Source organism: Citrus sinensis, chromosome 6, assembly GCF_022201045.2.
Source record: "Citrus sinensis cultivar Valencia sweet orange chromosome 6, DVS_A1.0, whole genome shotgun sequence".
Lineage (NCBI taxonomy): Eukaryota > Viridiplantae > Streptophyta > Magnoliopsida > Sapindales > Rutaceae > Citrus > Citrus sinensis.
Window position 1 is genome coordinate 16,804,714 of NC_068561.1, and position 10,355 is coordinate 16,815,068.

At 37.6% G+C, this 10,355-nt stretch overlaps 1 non-coding gene across 1 annotated transcript; it reads left to right on the top strand.

The window, feature by feature from the left end:
* The first annotated feature begins 7,215 nt into the window (after positions 1-7,215).
* Positions 7,216-7,319, top strand: LOC127903597 (small nucleolar RNA R71). Its single transcript, XR_008056306.1, has one exon. It is a non-coding gene; the product is annotated as a small nucleolar RNA R71 (small nucleolar RNA).
* The last annotated feature ends 3,036 nt before the right edge of the window (positions 7,320-10,355 follow it).

Below are 10,355 nucleotides of genomic sequence, written 5' to 3' on the forward strand. Positions count from 1 at the left end.
AAGTTGGAAAATGTATATTTATAGAGGAGAAAATAAAAAGAAGAAGATTAATAAAGAAAAAGAATTTTTTTTTCGAACAATGAAGATGCGTTTCTAGAGTAACTACACTCCATATTCAGCCATCTTCAACACAAAAAGTTAGCAACAGTTAGTTTCTACAACAAAAAATTAGTAAAAACTTAACCAAGATTCCACAATTGTTAAAAACTTAACCAAGATTCCACAATTGTCGAATATTCCCTCCCCCCAACCAGAACGAAACATTGTCCTCAATGTTGTAAAGGAAATAAGTAGAGTTTAGAAGACATCACCTGGGTAGTGCAACACAGAAGAAAATATTTACAGGCGGAGAGTTAAATCTAATTTGTACTTCTTACTGCGGCTACTGTTACCATCATTATTTAGTCGCTCCAACACAAAGGTCCAGGGGTTTGGCTCCGGTTTATAAGCTTGTAACATATCAAGTAGCTCAGTAGCAGTGTGAGCACAAATAAAGAGTTTTTTCACATTAGAAGGAATGAAATAGTTTTTTATTGCATGGTTAAGAAATGCGATAAAGCCATCATAAAAGTTATTGACATTTAACAAACCGATGGGTTTCTGGTGAATGTGTAGATGGGCCCAAGATTCTAGTGTCATAAGTGCCTCTAGTGTTGCAAGATCTCCTGGAAGGAAAATAAAAGCATCAGCATAATTAAGCATTTCAGTTATTCTTTCTTGCATACCTGAGACGACTAACTCTTCTCCAGTTGATGAGTCAGACGAACTGCCCAATGATTTTAGGACTCTTGGGATGATGCCTAACACTTGACTTCCTCTGATAAAAGCTGCTTCTGAGACCATTTTTGATAACCCTCGGTTACCTCCTCCATACACCAAGTGTAATTTTCTCGCTGCTATACTTCGACCAAGATCTATGGCTGCCTCTACGAACTCTTTATGTTTGCCATAGGTAAATCCAGAAAGCACACAAATGTTCTTGAATTGTCTATTTGGAGTAGCTGCCATGGTGATACTTCTCGAAAAATAATTTATGAGTGCTTGACAAAAAAATCACATTTAAGAGTCTTGGTGACAGTGGGTCACAGTTGTGTATGAGGTAACATGTCAGTGTCAAATAACGCGTAAAGCACGTGGCTCCCGAGTCAAAAAGGAAACAGTAAAAAGGAAAAAGTAAACAGTAATAAGAAAAAATCAAACAGTAATAAAATTATTAAGGACAATAATACACACAATAAAACAATAGTGAAATAAAATAACAGTAAAGTGAAAGGATATTTACAGGTAGTTGCGACTGTGGCTCACATCTTCCTCTGGTTTTACGTCCAGAAACGGCTTGAACGCCCTCTATGGGTCGAGGATAGGCTTCCCATCCAGTTTTCTTATAAACTGGCAAACAGGGTCGTTTATAGTCAGATTCCCGAGACTATATCGTGCATGCTCTTTCTGGAATAATGACCATAACTGGAGAATCGCTCTTTGCACATATCCACTGGGATGCGTTTCAAGAGACAGAAGGATATCATCCAATGACTCCTTATTCAAGCCATCCCTAATGAATTGAATCTTATATTCCCTGTTGTCAGACACCATTCCTAAAGAACATGGGTTTTTATTGCAACTCATTCTGGCACACTTATGACAAGCAACAGAAATTCTTCGAGCTCGTCGTTTTCTTGCATAATTTTCTTTACCACAACCAGGCATGAATGCAATAAATTTTGGAGGTAACTCACCTGCCGATCGTACTTTAGCCTCGATTAACCAACGGATGTCAGCAGGTATGTTATTCCTCATGAGTAATCGCATGCGTTCGGACCGAGCTTTATAAATCGTAAGGAGGGCATTCTGAGGAAGTGAAGGGAATCGCTTGTGAAGCTTCACTAGAATCACGTTTCTGTCCATACTTTCGCCTCAGAATATCAGTTATTATGGGAAACTGAAGTAACCGACTTGATTGTCACGGAGTACCGTTATCCGCCACTTCACCGGGGTAACAAACTAAAGCACACAAATAGAAAAACAAATTAAAACACACAAAGAAAATTAAAATCGTCCTCTTATTGAATTTACCTCAAGCTCCAACTGGATGTCGTAAACACTTCTCTCAATGTCTCTGAGTTGGCGTTCTAAACCCTCAACATAGGCTACTAACTCTGGTGGTTGTAGAGCCCAAATGCGTTGTGTTTTACAAAATTGAATCTGCCTTTTGAGATGAGTTTTGACACGTTGAAGTGGTTTAAGAATGTTCAGAAGGAACGGTCTAAGTATGAGACTCATGATTAAAAATGATAAGAGAAAACTTAATGGTAAAATAAACACACTTATGCAAAAACAATTTATATTAGCAAAAGAATAATAATAAAAAGAAATAAAGAAAAATCAAATCAACTAAAAGAAAAAAAAATCAATTCAAATTTGGTGGGTCACTTAAATTTATTTCGGTGTCTTCTTCATGTGGTTGGTATTCTAGATATGGCTTTAATCTTTGACCATTAACTTTAAACGTGACACCGTTCTTTGGGTCCTTAATTTCAATTGCCCCATGTGGAAAAACAGTATGAACAATAAATGGGCCAGACCAACGAGAGCGTAACTTACCTAGGAATAGGTGCAAGCGAGAATTGAATAAAAGCACTTTCTGACCTGGAGTGAACGATTTTCTCATAATTTGCTTATCATGGAAGACTTTCATTCGTTGCTTGTAAATCTTGGCATTTTCGTATGCATCATTGCGAATTTCTTTAAGTTCTGCCAGCTGTAATCTTCTTTCTGAGCTGGCTTGCTGCATGTCAAAATTGAATTTCTTGATGGCCCAATACGCACGATGCTCGAGTTCCACAGGTAGGTGGCAAGCTTTTCCATACACTAGCCTGTAGGGTGACATCCCAATCGGGGTCTTGAAAGCCGTTCTATATGCCCATAAGGCATCATCAAGTCTTAATGACCAATCTTTTCTGTACGGCCTTACCGTCTTTTCTAATATGTGCTTTATTTCTCGATTGGAAATCTCAACTTGGCCACTGGTTTGCGGATGATACGGGGTCGCCACTTTGTGTGTGATTGAATACTTTGTCAAAAGAGTCTTGAATGCTTTGTTACAAAAGTGGGCACTACCATCACTGATTATTGCTCGAGGGAATCCAAAGTGCGAGACAATGTTGCTTTTCAAAAATCCTATCACCACCTTGTGATCATTAATTCTGCATGGAATTGCTTATACCCATTTGGATACGTAGTCAACAGCAACCAATATGTATTGATGGCCAAAAGAAGAGGGAAAGGGTCCCATGAAGTCGATACCCCATACGTCAAAAATCTCAACCACTAAAATTGGATTTAGTGGCATTATGTTCCTTCGTGTAATGCTTCCCATTCGTTGACACCTATCACATGAAGAACAGAAAGTGTAAGCGTCTCGAAATATAGATGGCCAATAGAAACCACATTGTAAAACTTTAGTCGCTGTTTTCTTAGCACTGAAATGGCCTCCACAAGCTTGTTCATGGCAGAATGAAAGGATATTCTGAATTTCACTTTCTGGGACACATCGTCTAACAATTTGATCTGCACAATACTTGAACAAATACGGGTCATCCCAAAAGAAATTCTTTATTTCTGCAAAGAATTTAGCCTTGTCTTGCTTGGTCCAATGCTCTGGAAGTTTACCTGTAACAAGATAATTAACTATATCAGCATACTAAGGTAATAATTCCACACTCAATAATTGTTCATCTGGAAATGACTCATTCAATATTAATGGCTCTGTAATTGAGTCAAAATGGAGACGAGAGAGGTGGTCCGCCACAACATTTTCTGTCCCTTTCTTATCTTTGAATTCCAAGTCAAATTCCTGCAAAAGTAACACCCAACGAATTAGTCTAGCTTTTGCATCTTTCTTTGTGAGAAGATATTTAAGAGCAGCATGATCTGTGAATATAATTATTTTACAACCAATGAGATAAGATCGAAATTTTTCCAATGCAAACACTACTGCTAGCATTTCTTTTTCAGTAGTTGAATAGTTCAAATGTGCATCATTTAATGTCATACTAGCATAATAAATAACATGAGGAATTCGATCAACCCTTTGTCCTAATACTGCTCCTACTGCATAATCAGATGCATCACACATGAGCTCAAATGGTAAGCTCTAGTTCGGGGGCTGAATGATGGGTGATGATGTCAACAAATGCTTTAATTTTTCAAAAGCCACAAGACATGAATCATTAAAGATAAAAGGTACATCCTTAGCAAGTAAATGGCATAAGGGTCTAGAAACTTTGCTAAAATCTTTAATGAAACGTCTATAGAAACCAGCATGCCTAAGGAAATATCTTACTTCTCTGACTGTTTTGGGTGGAGGAAGATTAGAAATGAGATCCACCTTGGCTTTGTCAACCTCAATACCTTTGCTCGAAATGATGTGACCAAGAACAATACCTTGTTTTACCATAAAATGACACTTCTCCCAATTTAAGACCAAATTCTTCTCAATACATTTCTGCAGAACTAGTGTTAGATGATGTAAACATTGATAAAATGAGTCTCCAAAGACAGAAAAGTCATCCATAAAGACTTCAAGTAATCGTTCCACCATATCAGAAAAAATGCTCAACATGCATCGTTGAAATGTAGCAGGTGCATTACATAATCCAAATGGCTCTCCTATATGCAAATGTGCCAAAAGGGCAAGTGAAAGTAGTTTTCTCCTGATCTTTTGGTGCTATGGGAATTTGATTATATCCTGAGTAGCCATCTAGAAAGCAATAAAATTCATGGCCTGCTAATCTATCAAGCATTTGATCAATAAATGGTAAAGGAAAATGGTCTTTACGTGTGACAGAATTTAACTTCCTATAATCAATGTATACACGCCATCCTGTAATCACTCTAGTGGGTATCAATTCATTATCGGCATTGGTAACTACAGTGACTCCTGACTTTTTGGGGACAACTTGCACAGGACTGACCCATGAACTATCAGAAATGGGGTAAATGATACCTGCGTCTAATAGCTTAAGGACTTCTGTTCTAACAACTTCTTTCATATTAGGATTTAACCGACGTTGCATTTCCCTAGTAGATTTAGCATTTTCATCAAGGTGAATGTAATGCATGCAGTCTACTGGATTTATACCTTTGATGTCTGCTATGGTCCATCCTAATGCCCCTTTATGCTCTTTTAAAACATCCAACAACTTACCTTTTTGTTCGTCATTGAGGGATGATGAGATGATTACCGGCAGAGTACTTTCTTCCCCCAAAAATGCATATTCCAAAGTGTTGGGTAATGGTTTGAGCTCGAGTTTCGGTGGTGATTCTGATGATGGGATGAGTTTCTTCTCTGATGGTGCTAGTTGTTCAACTCTTGACTTCCATTCATTAGTGTCCATGGATGGTACTGAGTCAAGCAGGGCGTTGACCTCTTCGACCGATCTGTCAATATCAAAATCAAAACCAAAGTGAGTTAAGCATGTCTGTAAAGGATCATCACTAAGGTTTGAAACAAGAGTGTCATCAACTAATGCTTCTATTAAATCCACATCAACAATTCCATCATCTGCATTGTGAGGTTGTTTGACAATGTTGAAAATGTTTAGCTCCATAGTCATATTGCCGAAAGACAACTACATATTTCCAGTCCTGCATTGAATGTGAGCATCCGCAGTTGCCAAGAAAGGTCGGCCTAGAATAATGGGGATGTGCTTCCTTGAATCCTGTATTGGTTGAGTGTCAATTACAATGAAATCAACAGGAAAATAAAACTTGTCTACTTGGATAAGCACGTCCTCCACAATACCACGAGGTATTTTCGTGGACCGATCTACAAGCTGTAACACCACTGGAGTTGGGTGTAATTCTCCAAGTCTAAGTTTCACAAACACTGAATAAGGTAATATATTTACACTAGCTCCTAAATCCAACAAAGCATTCTCAATTGTGTGGTTCCCTATGCTACATGAGATAGTGGGGGAGCCTGGGTCTTTGCATTTTAGAGGAATTTTATGTTGGAGGATAGAACTAACGTTTTCTGTTAAAAATGTCTTCTTTTGAACATGCATGTTTCTCTTTTTAGTACAAAGGTCTTTAAGAAACTTGGCATAAGATGGAACTTGCTTAATAGCATCAAGTAAAGGGATGTTAACACTTACCTGTTTGAAGATTTCAAGAATCTCACCTGTGGATTTTTCCTTTTTTCCTTTAGCTAACCTCTGAGGAAATGGAGCTTTGGGAACATATTCCCGTGGGTTGGTTTCTTCTTTCTCCTCCGGTGATGATTCCTCAACATTCACAGGTACAATTTGATTTTTTTTTGTCACCGGCATCTCCACTTTGTTGTCGACTTCTTTTCCTTTTCTCAAGGTCATGACTGCTTTGACCTCTCCATGCTGCTGTGGTGAACTGGTACTTGCTTCATGTACTCCTTTAGGATTAGGCACTGGTTGACTTGGAAATTTGCCTTTCTCAACAGTCATTGCCAATGTCTGAACTGAAGAAGCAAGTTGTCCCACCATCTTTTCGAGGCTTGAAACTGATTGAGCTTGTGAGTTGAAGCCTGTTCTCAACTCATTTCGTAGTCCATCAATGGTGCGGTTCTGTTGCTCAATCGTGGAGTGAGTAACATTCCTGAAATTCTGGAATGCATCCTCCCATGGTCTAGGTTGAGAGTGGTTCTGGTTCTGATTGTATGGTCTAAATGGTGGCTGAGAGGCTTGAGGAACTTGAGGAATTTGTTGCATTGGTGGAGCTGGAGCTGCTGGTCCATTCTGTTGAAATCCTTGAGACCATGAAAAATTGGGGTGGTCTCTCCATCTAGGGTTATATGTGTTGGAGTATGGGTTGTAATTTGATGGCTTTCTCATTACACCTATGGCATTGGCTTGATCTGAGTATGAGTCATGGTCATGTGGTTCTGTTGATTTAGCAGTCGATAACGATGCTATTTGTCGAGCAAGACCTTCAACCATCTCCTTAACTTCTTTAATTCCCGAAGTTGACTCGCCAATTTGAACCTCATTTACTCCCTTAATTCGTCTAGTATTCCTGAGTGATCGACTCCGTTGTTGGGAATTATCCGCTTGTCGCTGGAAGAATTCCCAAATCTCTGATGCACTTTTTGACATTAGCTCTTCTCCACTTGTTGCCATTAGCCATTCTTGCACATTCGGTAATAATCCCTCCAAAAAGTATTGGCATTGGTGCCATTTCTAATATCCATGATGTGGACACTTCAAGAGTAGCCCATTGAATCGCTCCCATGTTTCGAAAAACTGCTCGTCCTCTCTCTGGGTAAACTCTGAGATTTTCCTGCGAATAGCATTGGTTTTATGCATTGGGAAATATTTATTTAAAAATTTAGTTACCATTTGTTCCCATGATGCAATGCTATTAGCAGGTAATGTATTAAGCCATGAACGAGCTCTATCTTTTAAAGAAAATGGGAATAATCTGAGTTTAACATCATCATCTGAAAAATTCTCATATTTAAATGTTTGACAAATTGCATGAAAATCATTCAAATGATTATATGGGTCCTCATTTTCTAGGCCATAGAATATGGGGAGACAATTTAGCACACTAGGTTTTAGTTCAAAATTCTTATCAGCTACATTTGGGTATCTTATGCATGATGTGCTCAAATTAGCTAAGAGACTAAAATAATCCTTAAATGGCCTCTCATGTGGTGCTTGTAAATCCATTTTATTTTTAATTTGTTTGTGTGTGCGAAGTGTTTTTTCTAATTCAAGGTCTATAGGTTCAAGATTAGGTAATAATGACCTACGACCATGCATGCAAAACAAATAAAATAAAAATAAGGATGAGAACAAAACAAATAAAAATAAAGAAGAGGGAGAAATTACGATACTAACCTTATTGCGCTATTAAAACCTTTCTATAAAAATACACAAAAATAAATACGTGAAATAAATTAACTAAAAATTAAATTAATAAAATAAACAAAAAAATTACAAAGAAAAATAAATTGAAAATTAAATTACAGAATTTTAAAGAAGAGAAAAAATAAAAGAAATACTAACCTTTAAATGTAGATTCACTCTTTTTTTTTATAATAAAAAAAATACAAGAAAACAAATAAAAGAAATTATTCACAAAAATTAATTCTATTAATTAAAATTACTTACCTCCCCGGCAACGGCGCCAAAAACTTGTTGTGCAAATTTTAATGTACTCGCAAGCGCACGAATCTATTGTAGTATAGACTAATGGTGACGAGTGTCGATCCCACGAGGAGGTGGATTTTAATTATATATAGAATTAATTTTGTAAATGGGTAGTTGGATTTATGGTGGAAATGATTTGGAATATGCTAATACTTAAATTAAAATGGCGAGAATAAATTCTAAAATTGGAATTGCAATGGAGAGAATAAATTGAAGAGAAAATCTATTAAATTGACGTACTTGGGTATCTGGATCCGTATCAACATGCATCATGGGCTAAATAATCCGTATTAATGCCAATTAAATCATGAGGGGGGAATCCACACCTCATGAACCACGCTCTAATTAATATGGTGCTAAGGACTTACCGTGCCAAATAATAATAACCTTATACTAGAGAGCCGGTGTAACCAAGGCGGTACTAGACAAGATTAGTATTATTTGTCGACGAGAAGTCAAAACATCCACAAAAACTAGAGGGGAAGAGAAAATAAATTTACCAAATTAAGCCCATGACACATGTTGAGACTTCACCTTCAACCCAAGCTTGAAAGAAAATTAGCCACTCATAATTGAACTAGGGGCAAAATGGGAATTTATTAAAATACGAAGAAAATACAAGATGGAGAGGGAATTACAGAAAATGGATCCCAAAAATGGATTCAGAGATATCAAATTAGGGGGGAGAGGCCCCCTTTTTATAGATACATGGAGTAAATCATGGCCATCGGATTAAAAACAGTTTGGACGCTCAGGATTGCGCCACGTCATCAGTCAACAGTCCACGGTTTGACCACGCGGATGAACAGTAACACGGTTTGACCCGGATGAACAGTAACGCGGTTTGGTTGAAAATAATCCTGTGTGATGCATGCACCGTACGTGAGATTTTTCGTCCACTGATATGCTGCCACGTCACCATCAACAGTACATAAGAATTTTAGTCCAACAGGCTCGTGACACCTCATCAGTCAATGCCACATCATCGGTCAATGCCACGTCATTGGTCCGTCTATGTGAACAGTAACGTATACAGTACCGTATACGTGAATAGTACCGTACATGTGAATAGTGCCATTTTTCCTTTTATGCTCTTCCTAAGGTTTTCGACCGTCCTGAGTTCAAAAGTGATGTCCGTTTTGCCATCTGATCTCTCCTTTATTGTGAAATGACTATAATGCCCCTAAAATACATAAATTACTTAATTAAAATAAAACACACGTAATTAAATCACAAGAATGTTAAAAACATAAAAGTAAGGGTTGTTAGTAAGACTTGAAATGTAAAATGATGGTTTTCTCCTTTATAAATATGCATTTTCTAACACTCAACAACGAATTCAAACTGTCATCATATATTCTTAACACATACATCACTTTATTGCACCAAAACCAAATTCTCCAAATGGCTACTCCAAAAATGCATGACCATGCACAACGTTCATTCCAAAGGTCATTATTCTTCAAGTTCATCATAATCGACTTACAGAGGGGAATGGTGAAAAAGTTATTATGAATATTACTAGGTCGAAACAGGCTCCAAATCCTCTATGCCACAACACAATCACACAACACATGAATAACATCTTCGACAAGCCCCAAGTAGTGAGGACATGTACTATCGAAAATTATGTGCCTTTGAGAAAGCTCTGCTTTGCATTTTAATCTCCCATGGACAGCAAGCCAAAAAAAAGTTTTGATACGCTAGGGTCCTTTCCATTTCCAAATAAGATTCTAGTTAGTGTCCTTCTCATTGAAAGAAATTTGCTAAGGATATTGTTAAGCTGACTCAACCGAAAAAGAACCAGAGGTTAAAAAGGCTTAAAAGAACTGATCACACGTGCTGCCAAGGTTAGGAGGCTTAATAGCTGCAATTTTCAACAAAGCATGATTAAGAAGAATATGGCAAAATAAGGTTTAATTCCACATTCCACTAGACAAGACAAATTTAGGAACAGGACTATTAACAAGGTCTTCAAGAATTTGGACAATAGGGAGAGCATAAAGTAGCACATCCAATGCCTAAATATCCCACGGAAAGTTAGCTTTCAATCCATTTCCCGCATTCCACCGTATGCCACCAATAACATGATGTCAAATTTTCCTAAGAGCCTTTCAGAGATAAGAGCGATATTTGGTGGGCAAAGTTGGGGCCAAGGACGTAGGATCA